This window comes from Sceloporus undulatus, chromosome 7, assembly GCF_019175285.1.
Source record: "Sceloporus undulatus isolate JIND9_A2432 ecotype Alabama chromosome 7, SceUnd_v1.1, whole genome shotgun sequence".
Classification (NCBI taxonomy): Eukaryota; Metazoa; Chordata; class Lepidosauria; order Squamata; family Phrynosomatidae; genus Sceloporus; species Sceloporus undulatus.
In genome coordinates, this window is record NC_056528.1 from 29,989,891 (window position 1) to 30,003,356 (window position 13,466).

The window sequence follows — 13,466 nt, forward strand, 5'->3', positions numbered from 1 at the left end:
GAGTCCAGCATGCCAGAATCTCTCTCCAGCCAGGCAGTCTTACTGGGTGGGCGGCAGGTTAGCTCCATCCTCGTCCATGGGATCCTTGATGCCAGCAGCCATCTTGTCAGGCATTCTCTCTGGCCTTGCCCGCTCAGGAGAAGGGCAGCCAGGAGACCTTGTGGAGCTGCCCTGGGCAGCCTTCCAGTCCCTGGACCCTGGGAAACCAACCAGGCCAGGCTAAAGGAAGCCCCTCGTTGGTGTATCCTGGCTAAGTGTACCAGCCAGGTCTGGCCCACAGAAGCAGCTGCAGGAGCACCAGAGGCCTCAACTGTTGCTAAGGACACTCCAAATGCTCACCCCATTGCCCAGCCAGGATTGCCCAAGAAGAGGGGAAGGGCTCCCTTCCCCTGGCTCCCAGCTAAGAGTGAGTGTGGGGGTGGGCAGGAGGAATGGCTGGCATGTGTGCCCAGGCCCAGCCAGGCCCTTTGGTAGTGTACAGGTGAGGCTCTTTCTCCAAGGCAGCCCCTGGCCCCTGTGCCCCAGCCTGGGTGGGATGCCTGGGATGTATGTGTGTCTAGGGACCCAGACCACCAAGACCCCCCTCCCTCCCTCCTCCTCCCCTCCTCTTTGTGTTGGTGGCTGTCTGTCTGGCTGCAGGGGAAGGGAGGGGAGGCTCCCCCTCCCGCATTGCTCTCTCTCCTCTCAGGCACTGCGGTAGTAAAAGACCAATAGGCAGGTAACCGCTTGCCTACAAGTGTCCCAAATCCTACCCTAGCTGGAGGTGAGAGTCCGGACTGTACCAGGAGGAGTCCTCGCCCGCGCAGGGGGCACAGGCCATTGGGTGGTGGCTGCCCTTAGCAACGATCTCTCTGCCCAGATGGGCTCCCCTGGCCCTCTCCCCCGGCCCCTTTAGCCCCCAGGTCACCCGGGCAGCCAGCTCAGCCCCTCTCGCTCCCTCCCTCTGCCTCCCTGGGCCAAAATCCCATTTCGTGCTCAGGGCTCTGCTTCCTCCTGGTGGACAGAGTGGGTCCTGCAAAGACTGCAGGCGAAACGGCACTTCAAGGGGAAAGCGCAGATGCCGTCTGGAGACAGTAAATCCCACTCTCCACTCCCGGAGAAAGGGAGAAAGGGAGAAGAGGCCGCCGTTCCTGGGCACTGCATGAAATGCAGAGGCAAATGAATGGTTGGGTGGGCAGAGCCATCATGTGCTGAAGCCAGGGATGCCAATCTGCCTGCCCAAAGAGCAACCCTCTGCGCTGTGGGTCTGAGGGCCAGAGAGCTGGCATGTCTACAGACTGAAAGCAGGAGTGAAGTCGAAGGCTTTCATGGCCGGCATCCATAGTTTTTTGTGGGTTTTTCGGGGGGCTCTGTGGCCATGTTCTAGAAGAGTTTCTTCCTGACGTTTACATATAATAAATTAAATAACTTCAATAAATTTATTAAATTTAATCAACACAGAAAATTTTATCACGAATTTTACTTTTAAATCAATTAAAATAAAATAAATTAATTTATATCAAAAGAAATTTAAATTTAAATCCAATTAAAATAAATTAAATATAAATTTACATTAACATCCAATAAAATAAAATAAATTTAATTAAATTAAATTTAAATTACATCAATTAAAATAAAAACATAAATTAAAATCAAATTGAATTTAAAAATCAATACAAATAAATGTAAAAATTAAAAATCTTAAATCAATTAAATCAAAATCAAAAATCCATTTAAAATAAAATATATTGAATTAAATTAAATTTCCTTCTCTCCTGACCCGTGCGAGGCACAACCGGACCCCGTTGGACCGTGGCCCGGGAAAGGCCGAAAACCCCCGCCGCCGTGCCCGGCCACGTACTACCACCCGGACTCATCCCCGCCGCCGGAAGGGCATTGACGAAGAAAGTCCGTCCTCCGTCCAGACAGCTGACAGCTTACCAACAACCACGCTTGAGCCAGCACAGACACGTAATCCAAAACCCGAGGCACACGTGTCATGACGGTCAGCAGTGAATACCGTATAGGTCTTCTCGCGGGCAGGTCATATCCTCCACTCGATGCAACCGTACCAACCCGGTTCCACGTTGTGCGTGCGGACGACATTTTCTGCGACGGACGCAGCAGGGCGCCACTGCGTTGGCAGCGCCTTCCAACCTTCAGCTTCCCGAATGGCCCGTTCACTTCCGTCACGGCGTACAGACACGAAAAGGTGGGCGGGTGCAAGAGACCGAAGCGACAACGACCCTGCGGGGACAGACCGAACATGTCGCAGTTACAGAGGACATGGTAATCCAACCGTCCCTCTTTTTCTTCTTGCGTCCAAAACACAGAAATCAAGCAAGATATTAATTTAGAATCAATTTAGTACATAACAAATTAATATACGGAGCAATTAACTATAATATTGATATTTTACTCCGAAACTAAACTAAATTTTGATTTAAAATTAAATTGTGGAATAATACTAACAATAATAACAAATATAGTGTGACATAGATATATATATAGGATTCATGAATTAGATAATCATAGAGAATTGTTTTTAATTTAAAATTGTGTAATTTAATTTCAAATGATTTAAATTGGAGTTTAATAATTATTTCTAGCTATGAAAAAACATCGTGTCACAATAGTAAAATAACATAAACTATTTTTATTATTCACAATAATACATATAGTATTACAATAATTTATCAGTCACTAAATAGATAAACAGATTATTATCTTTCGTAGTATTATTCATTATTAGAATTAAAGAAAAAGTCCTGGTCTGTTTCTTTCTTTTCCTTGGGAGATCAACGCTAATTATATATTTAATCATATCTATCATTATATGATTTTTAATTTTATGATAAATATGATACACATAGTACAATCATTGCGCTTATATAAATGATAATGATAAATAACACATGGGAAATACAATGAAACAATATTTTTTAACAATAAACAGTAAATAAGGCATAAAATTCAAAAACCCTGACCACTCACCTTTCTTAATCATTTTATGTTATTTGTTATTTAATATTAAAATTAAGGTAGGTTTGGAAGAACTAAAACGCCCTAGAACGATACGTTCTAGGAATCCATCCCGCCCAGCCACCTCCCATGGCGACAAGTTTTCTGGCTAAATGAAAGGCCCAGGGGCCGCCCGAGCACCCTCCAGTGTCCTAATCTGAGGCAGTGCGCTTATCTTTAAGCAAACTGGTTTAATTTGTATTTTCATTTTATATTTAATCAAATAGATATAATAAAACAGATGATATATAATATTACATTATATAAAATATTTATTCATATAGATAAATATTTTCTTATCTATATAACGAGATATCCACAAAATATAAATAAGAAAATATATAATATATCGTAGTACATAAAAATATAATAAATTTATATATTTATAAAATCATAAAATCATAATTTATAGAGATCTTTCCATACTATAGTAAAGTTGATATAGAATTATTTATATATTATATTATAAACATAAACTATATATATATATATACTATATATAATTATACAGATATCTATAATCTATAATTATTAAAATATATAACATATATCAATATGTATTTATGTGCATAGATTTATACGTAGATTATATATACAAAACAACACAAACTCTTCTTTACCTCGTTCCTTGGAGATCAACGACCCTCAAGATGCTACAACAATCCCTTTTGCGAAGGAGTGCCCGGTCGCAAGGACGCAATGTGGCGCGCGTGGCGGACGGTGAGCGCGCAGGGCCCCTGGGGACACGCACCCACCATCTTGGTTTACTTAAGAGGATTTTCATTCCAGTTCTGGCTTTTCCAGGGAAAGGGAGGCTCCAAGGACACGGACAGAGAAGAGGGGATCAATGGCAGGACGGCGAAACTTTGGTGACGAAGGAAAAAGGAAAAAAAAAAAAAAAACGGCGACATGCGGACACAAAAAAAGAGGTATTCTCGAGCCGGACCCACATTTTTACACAACCATCTGAAGAGTTATTTTATTTTTTATTTTACTTTATTTTTAATATTATTTTCTATTTTAATGTTTTAGTTTTATAATTTAATTATTATTTTATTTCATAATTCTCCATCATATTTACTTTATATTTTATTTAATTTTGATTATGTACTTTATTTGACATTACTTTTAACTGTCATTCAAGTTATTATTTATTATATAGGTTAAGTTATTTTGACGTTTATTATTTGTTCTCATTTTTACTTGTTTTAATTTCATTAATCTTAGTATTTTAACTTTTGTACTTTTATTTTTTATTATATTTCTACTATTTTCATTAATGTTCTATTTAATTTTTTATTTTTCAACAAATTATTTATTTATTAAATTTATTTATATGATCAATTACTTTAATTTTTGTTATTATTAATCATTTACTTTAATTTGAATTAATTATTATTTTAATTTTATTATTTTTATTTTTATTATGGTTAATATTATTTATTTATTAAACTCAGATTAGGCTCCAACTTCAAGTTTTTGATCTTATGTTCTGCATCAATTAATCCCATTTTTGCTGCTTTTATATCTCTTATATTTTAATTATTATTTCCTTCCAAGTATTGTGACATTGCTAAACAATAATTGCAACTGGCAAAACACGCGTGTCACGAAGCAGCGGTGCGTTAATTTATTGCCGTAACTATGTTATGTTTCAGGACTTGCGCCAAGGCGGAGGATGCCCCCAGACCCCCCTCCGCACCAAACGTACAAGGCAAATTATTAAGTATTATTAGTAATTATTATTATGAATGAACTCTTGTCCTCCTCTTGGTTCCAAACCTGCGGAGCTTTGCACGTTCAATAGTTAAAACAATGAAGTTTAAATTACAATCGTTTTAAAATATTAACTGCCACAACCTCCTCCTCCATCCCGTCCGAATGGAGACTCTTTCACGACAATTTGCACATAACAGGATATATATGTGTTATTATATAGATATAGATATATATTAATGAAATTATATTATTCATAAATAAAATCAGAGTATAGAATTATACAAATCAGGAATATTATAAAACAGGTCTGTCTTCTTGTACTCTTTCCCTTTCGATATATAGTATATTACCATTATTTGTGAAACCAGCCTGGTATTATACTATAAGATGAACGAATCATATAATAGATATATAGTATAAGACAAAACCTTCAATGCTCGTTCTATACTTCGTGTCGAGCATCACACAGGAGTATTATACAAATGTATATCATTATTCCTTATAAATTGGTGTGAAATATGTGGGTGTGTGGGTGTGTACTATAGATCATATATATATACTCCAACACACACATCAGATCATTACGATATTTATATTAACAAAACCTGCTCTCCCTTGTAGCGTTCCGTTGGCAGAGCATGATAATTCATTCTAGTAAATAATATACATAGAATAATAGAAAACTGTGTATCTAGTACTAAACGTATGTACGTGTGTGTGTATACTACAAATATACAATACATATGTATGTAATGTAATATAAATAAAATATGTGATAGGTTATTATCATTGATATAAATAAAACAAGCCTCTTCTTTCCTTTGCGAGTTACGAAAAATTATCATACAGTATAATTATCATATATAGAGTTTATCATCATTAGTATAGAATCAGTATAAATATCAAATGCGTGTGTGCGTGCCGGTGCGTGCGTATATATATAGATAAAAATTATATTGAGATAATATATATAGATATTAAAACAGGCCGTGTTTTTAATGTTTCCGCTCCTACCGCCTTTTGCAGGTTCCAGGACCTCTGGGCACCGCTCCACCAGCACAAGTTTTGCCACGGATTCGCTGCTGCCAGTGCCCAGCCATTTTGCCTGACCACTGGCGTCGCTCCGGAATCCCCCCGTTGACATCCATGGAACCGGCAACTGCAGCTGCCGCCACTACGTCGGAGTTGGCGAAACTCATCGGCAGGCCATACGACGCCTATGGCCCCCAGCGTCCCAGGGTCGTCACTCCAGGGAGCACAATACACCGCTCTGGCCATGGGTTACGGACGGGTTTACGACCGACCGAGAAGTTACAACCACAAGCTTTCCCTCAATGGACGAATTCGGTGCGGGATCAGCGGGCGTCCGACGGCGTCGGAGTGGGGCCAATGCCACCTTGTTCCCGTACACTTTTTTGGTGATTGGGCCAGTGGCCAGCGCGTCGGAAGAAAAACAGTGCCCGAAAAAAATTATAAGATTAAGAAATAGGAGATAAAACCCGGTTTATCTTCTTCTCGGTCTTTTTTTCTGGGTAATGCCCAGATAATAAGAATAACAATAATACCAAACACCCCCCCCATTTGCACATGAAAAACCTCAACGTAAATTTGCAATAAATTATGATTTTTTACACAATATAACTAATTATATCCGTTTAACCAATATTTAAAATTTGTAACAAAAAAAAAAAAAAGAAAAAAAAAGAATTCTCACAGCAACTAAAATTGAAAAATATTTCGTAAAACTATCCAACTATCCCCGAATATAAATATCCCTCATGCAACTACGGTATCCGTAATGTAACAATCTCTTTTACAATTTAAAAATGTATATAATTAAATATAAATATATATATATATATATATATATATATAAAAATCTTAACTATCTAAAACTATACTTTTTTATTTTTTATTTATTTATTATTCTTAATTTCAAATATTTACCTTTTAATTAAAAAATCTCTTTTAAAGCAACGAATATAAATATATAAAGAATAATCATATAGTAAATACTAAAATATCATCCGTCACAAACTCATCCTGAATTTACAACATCTCTCACAACAATTATCCTTAAACAGAAATATAAAGTTTCTTACTTATAACATACTTTATTTTACATTAAGAAAATATGTATAAATTATAGATTCATTATTATTATTAACACAATCCTGCATTTAAAAGATCAACCAAATACTCCTGCGTTTAAAAATCATATGCAAAATGTTTTATCAATATAGTTTAAATATGATCGGATGTTATAATATTCTGTGCAGTGCAAATTGTTTAATTACGGTTTCTAAACAGCGGAAAGCTACACTAATTTCACGTTTTGGTTGCATAAGAATCAATAACTAATTTTTAAAAAAAAAAAAAAAATCTGTCTGCGCTTTGGATTTAATTAAATTATTTATTTTTTTCTCCTTTCCATAAAAACGCTAAAATATTTATTGAGAAATCCTATAAATTAATCCAATTTCAGGGAAATGGAAACAAAAAAACCAAAAATAAACAAACCAAAAGACACTTTTTGTGTGTTTCGAGGAACCTATATTTTTAATCACTGTTAATAGAAAAAAATCTGGAGCATTGACACATTGGAAAACAAAATAAAAGAGAGAATACACCGAGTCCCCCTCTTTACCAACTTTAACCTCAGAAAAAGATTTTCTTCTCTACTTTTTACCCTCAGAAAAGATTGTTTTCTCATCTCTTTATCTTCAGAAAAGTAACTTTTCTCCCTCGTCGAGTTTTACCTCAGGAAAGACATTTTCTCTCACTATTTTTAAAGGAAAAGCCGTGAAACGCATTATTTGCAAATCCGAAATCGAGTTCTATACTACACGCTCAGCAAAACACACACGCACGACAACCGCACAAAAAGCGAAGACCGTATATTAAATAAAATGAAATTGAAATTAAAAACAAAACAACGCAAAGCCACCTCGAACTGGCATAGGTTTCGCCGCGGCGAAACCAAAGAGCCGAAAACAGGCTTGCGACAGAGACGAAAACGGCGGCGAACATATGGGTGGCACCTGGTCCCCAACAAAAAAGAGAAAAAGGAAAGGAAGGAAAAAAAATAAAAGTGAGCATGGAGGGGGGAAAAGATGGGAAACAGGAAATAAAGGAGATAAAAGAAAAAGAAAAATCAACAAGGAGGAATGGAAGAGAGAGAAAAGAAGGAAGAAAACAGAAGGGATGGAAGGAGGAAGAAGACTCAAAAAACGAAATAAAGGAGAAAAAAAGCAAGAAAAGGAGGAGAGCAAGAGAGTGACATGAAGGAAAGAAGGAGGTATTGGAAAGAGGCAAGGAAGGAAAAAATAGAAAAGAGGGAGGGATGAAAAAGATTGGAAAAGGAAAGAAAAGTAAGAAAACAGAAAAAGAAGGGAGATTGGAAGCAAAGGGAGGAAAAGAATGAGTTTTTAGAGGGAAGAAAGGAGAAGAGAAAAAAGGAAGAACAGGAACAGATGAAGGAAAGAGGGAAGGGAGGAACAGGAGACAAAGAAGATGGAAAAACTATCATTTGCCATTACAAAAGTGCCCGGCTTTAAACACATCCGTCCAACGCGCGAAGCTCATGTAAGTACTAAAATTTTGCACGGACGCTTCCGATTTCCCTCACATTTTACCACAAAACACATGAACATTAAATCCCTCAAAATGAAGGCACGTTTTCTTTTTCGTTTTTCTTTTAAATACTGAGCGGACACAATTAAAAATGTTAAAAATGCGTCTTACTAGTTATCGTCCCAAAAGGTCGCTGCTATAATTATGATCCATGAAATCGGAATTTTTAATTCTTCAAAGGTTTTTAAGGGTCGACATGCAACGTTTCTCGTTGTTGAACCGTTCTTTTGTTTGGAAGAAATACCGTTAAAACGGCTATTTCCAAATCGTTCAGTTGTTTACAGGCTGGAAATAGTATTATCGATGCGTGATACCAATGTAAGAGGAAGAAAGAACAAGCGTCCATTTGCGTTAATCTGTTTCCCTCAGAGAAAAGAAAAAAAGTATTCTATCAGCGAGGCGACGTAAAACAAAAATCGCCTGCAGATTCCTCTCCCCAAAAACAGCAGAGTTTGAGTCAGAAATCAATACAGACAAACAGAGAAACATGCATTATAACATAGCTTGAAAAAAACGCACTTTTTCGAATGGGCGAAGTTTCAATGTTTTACGTTAAAAACCCCCTAAAGCTTAAACAAGAGACCACTATTGTTGATTAAACAACAAAGTTATCTCCTCGAAAAATCCATCCAGTACAAAACAGGAAATTATATGCCGGCAATTTTTTGTGCTTTGAGCCATCGTTTTGTCAGAAACAGCCGTATTTCTTGCGCGCTTTCCCCCACATTTCCTGTCCACCATATTCGATAACTTTAGGCCCGAATTCCTGCTAACTATCTAACCAATGCTACCTACTACCTCTACCCTCGGCGGAATAAACTGCTGCGCAAATTAGCCCAAAAGGAGCGCAAAAACACGTCCGACAGCCATGGGGGGAAAATGTTTTAACAAAGGATATTAAGAATACGTCCCGTTGGCGAACGCAAGCGCTTTGACCGAACAATACCAGAATAGGGGTGAAAACACGAAACGAAGCGGCAACGGAGATAGAAGGAAACATGGAAGAATCCGAACAACAAAACGGGAGCCAGAAGTGCGTGGGAAGAGCGGCGGTCCAGTCGCTAGTCTCGTCCCTGGGTTTTGCCGGGTCATGATTTGCACGTGCGTAAATGGGAAGAGGCCCTTTCCGTCCGTGGGACTTCCCCTTCCCATTGACCGTTGATGTTCATACCACGTAGTCACTTTCCATTCCACGATATCGCCGCACCTGCGCAAAAGAGAGGACACGATTGAGAAACGCGGAACGCCCGCGAGACACCGCCCATGGATGCGCGAGAATTCCCTCTCCGAAAACAGAAACACGACCATCGATCGTCCTCGCCTACGAAACAAACCCCACCGTCGACATAACAGGGGGTTGCAAGCCACAAAAATCATAATAATTATGGGGTCATCGTAAAACATGCGAAACTCTTTCAGGATATTTTAAGAGCGGTAAAATCCCCAGAGTGAAATAAAAAACTTCTAATTAGTTATTGTGTAGGTCCAGAAAATGGACGGCAATTTGTAAACTTTGTGTGTGTGATGTTGGACACAGGTGCGAAAAATAGCCAGGAAAATCAAAATTATTCCCAGTCTATCCGTTCACCCATAACCCAACGTTTTGCCCGAATGGGACGCAACAAAAAATGTTTAATAGCATTCTCTTTGGCCTTTCCCCGAGTAAAAAGTTACCTCTCATGAGGTACAAACCCCTTTTCTGAGCCAAAAACTGCCTCTAATACAACTTTTCCTGACGGTAAAAAGTGCCCCATTCAGCCCTATACTGAGGTAAAACCTGCCTCAATTAGCTCTTCTGAGGTAAAACCACCTGTATTAAGTTTACCTGAGGTAAAAATTTCCTCCATTAGCACTTCTTGAGTATAACACCATAGCTCCATTAGCCTCTCCTGAGGTAAAATTGCCTCCATTGGCATTTATTGAGGTAAAACGAACCTGCATTAGCCTCTCCTGAGGTAAAACCCGCCCCGCCCCTCCCCCTTCCCCACTCTCTCTTTGAGATAAAACCCTGCCTCTATTACCCTCTCCTAAGTACCAAACCCGCTTTCATAAGCTGCTCCTGAGGTATAAACCCGCCCCACCTCCATCCCTGCCATCCGCTTCCTTCTGAGGTTAAAAAGTGGCACGGAGAGAGCTACCTCAAGTGCCAGGCGGTTTAGTCTAGGCGCACGGGACCACCGCTTCTGGATGGCTTTTTGGGCGTAGATGGCCCGTTCTGGCCAGAGGGCAAGGGGGCGACCATGGCAACCGGCGGTCTGCGGCTGGGCATGGCATGTGCAGCTCAGGGATGCCGTAGCTGTTGGCGTGGCGGCCGCCACCGGGCTTGCCGAGTAGTGAGGGCCGCGCGAGCTTCTCGACGTAAGGGACGGGGATCATGCCTACCCGTCCGTCCTTGTTGCGGGCACTCCACCAACTGCTCCTCCGGCTTCTCCACAATCGCCAGGATTTCCCCCTTCTTGAACGGGAGGTCTTCCGCGTCATTTCGGGGAAGTACGTAAAGTGTCCGGACATACTCGCTGGGGCGGCATCTTCCGGGAAGGCGCAGCGGGTGGCTTGATTCCGAGGGCTCACTGGAGCGGCTGGGTCATCCTGGGAGGAGGCAAGACGGCGAGGGCAGTTCGCCATTATATACAATATATAGTCTGACGAGACCACCTCCTACACCTCATCTACTTCAGCACAACCCACCTTGTGACAGGTAGTCCAGGACAATAAGGGAAAATAAATGTCCAATTTCCCTTACTTCCCTCTGTACAACCTCTGAGACCTATGGCCACATGCGAAGGTGAAGAAGAAAGAGACTATGAGGTTAGATCATCCCTCCCTGTCAAACCTAATTCCCATCGGCTCCAGCTTTGTTCCGAACCTTGGGGCGGGTTCGAGGAGGGTGGTGGTGTCAAGGTAGTGGGCCTTGTAGAAGTCAGGGGGCTGGGAGAGCTCTCGAAACTCCTGCTCGCCGATCTTGAAGCGCCTCCCAGGCAAGGCAGTTGATGATTTGTAGTGGGGACGCCGGGGAGTTTTCTGAAACGAAGGACGTAATCTCCGCGGATGTCGACGAGTCTCGCCCACTAGAACGTTTCGTGCGTCCTGGCCTCCTGGAGGCGCCCCGGCTGCCTTCCCGCCCGGGATAACGGACCCGCGTACCATGAGGAGCGCTCCGAGGCATCGAGCGGCCAGGTAATGAGCGGCAACGGGGTGGAAGAGGACATTCTTGGACTCAAAAAAGGCCAATGGAGGAAAGGTTTACCTCAGAAAACATAAAACTCGCCTGCCTCAGGAGAGGCTAATGGAGGCGGGGTTTACCTCAAGAAAGCCAATGGAGGCTTTTTACCTCAGGGAGGCTAGTGGAGGCAGTTTTTACCTCAGGAGAGGCTAACGGCCAGGTGGCTTTTACCTCAGGAAGTCTGAGGCACTTTTACCTCAGGAAAGTCTATCACAGGCACTTTTCACAGAAAATATCCTTCTATCTCATAAGAGGCAACGTTTACTCACGAAAGGTCAAAAGAAAGAGTTTTACTTCAGAAGTATGTCCGTCAGAAAAAGGCCACCAGGGAGCAGTTTTAACTGAAGAGGCCACTTTTAAACGCCAAAAAGCGTAATGAAAACAAGCTTAGCTTTTTAAAAAAGTAATTTTAGCTCAGGAAACGCAGTGGAAGCAAGTTTTACTTCACGTAAGTGAATTTTAGCTCAACAAAAAGACCAAACACGATGGAAGTTGAACCTCAAGAAACTTTCCTCTCAGAAAAGGTCATCAGAGAGGTTTTGTTATTCAATCAGACTTTTGCCTCAGGAAAGGCCACTGAGGGGAGGTTTTACCCAATAAAAATCATTTTTAACTTAAAAAGGCCAATGGAAGCAGCTTACACAAATAAAAAGTATTTTAACCTCAGGAAAGGCAAATGCAGTCAAGGTTTACATCAGCAAAAGCAACCTTTGGCTATAAGTGCGTAATATTAGGAAGTTTTTACCTCAGAAAGGCTAACTTTTACCTCAAAAAGGCCAGCAGTTGGAGGTTTTACCTCAGGAAAAGCCAAGAGATGCAAGGTTTACCTCAGAAAGCTAACTTTACCTCAAAAAGGTCAGTGGCGGGGAGTTTTACCTCAGAAAAAAGCAACTTCTGCCTTCAGGAAAGGCCAATGGAGGAGCTTTCGCCTCAGGAAGTAACTTTCCTCTCTACAAGGGGTAAGTTTTAAATCAGAAGATGCCACCGGGGGTCGCTCCTGAGCAACAAACCAAAGGCCACGACAAGATTTGAGGAGAGAAAAAGAGGAGCAGAGAGGCATGGCCGCCACACCCCGCCGTCTTCTCCCGCCCGCGGAGACTCCCGCTGCTGCCAAAGCCGAGGAGCCAAAATGGCGGCCCAGGGCCGAGAGGAGGGGAAAGGAGGCCCCGCCTCCCTGCGGCAGGCGCGAAGGAGCAGCCATCACGCGTCACGCACAAACGCAAAGTGGGCGGGCGACATAACCCCCCGCAGTTCTTATAACTACATTTTCCCATGAGGCAACCGGGGCACGTTTGTAACCTTCCCTGAGGCACTTTAAGCTAAAATAATTCCCATTATCAGGAAGTGTTGATATAGAATTTAAGGCTTCGAAATATGTAGTTGGGGGAACTGCACTTTCCCATCATGCATCGAGTTTTTGTGGACTTCCCATAAAGCCTCGCGAGAAGGAAGGCTTTTCTTTTATGGTAGAGCAATGAAAATATAGAGGTTGACAAGAAAGTGAGCAGACACAAACTTCCGGATTTTGTTTGCCCCCTAACAATTTTAAATTATTTTTCAATTTCCCAGAATCCTCCAAATTAAAACTTTATTTTATAATTGTAATTGAATTTCTGCCGTCTGAGAAAGATTCCTATTTAACAGAATGGAAAAATAAGAAATAAAAAACATAATTAATGAAACAGTTTATTTATGTTATTTATTTATTTAGAGGGCGGAAACCTTTATTTTATTATTGCTTAACTAGTGGGGTTTATTTTATTCTAACCATAATAAATAACCCATTATTTAGTCATTATTATAAATAAAATCTTTATTTTAATTATTATTTACTTAATTGTGGGTTTCAGCACGCCATTATTATGTCACCTTTGTTTTTTACCTCAGAGGT

General features: G+C 40.7%; 1 protein-coding gene and 1 pseudogene across 1 annotated transcript in view; one reads left to right on the forward strand and one right to left on the reverse strand.

Moving 5' to 3' along the window:
• LOC121936095 (gamma-aminobutyric acid receptor subunit alpha-3-like) overlaps window positions 1–13,466 on the forward strand; it is a 123,751-nt gene that overhangs the window by 451 nt on the left and 109,834 nt on the right. The window lies entirely within an intron of this gene.
• Window positions 9,518–11,499, reverse strand: LOC121936573 (annotated as a pseudogene).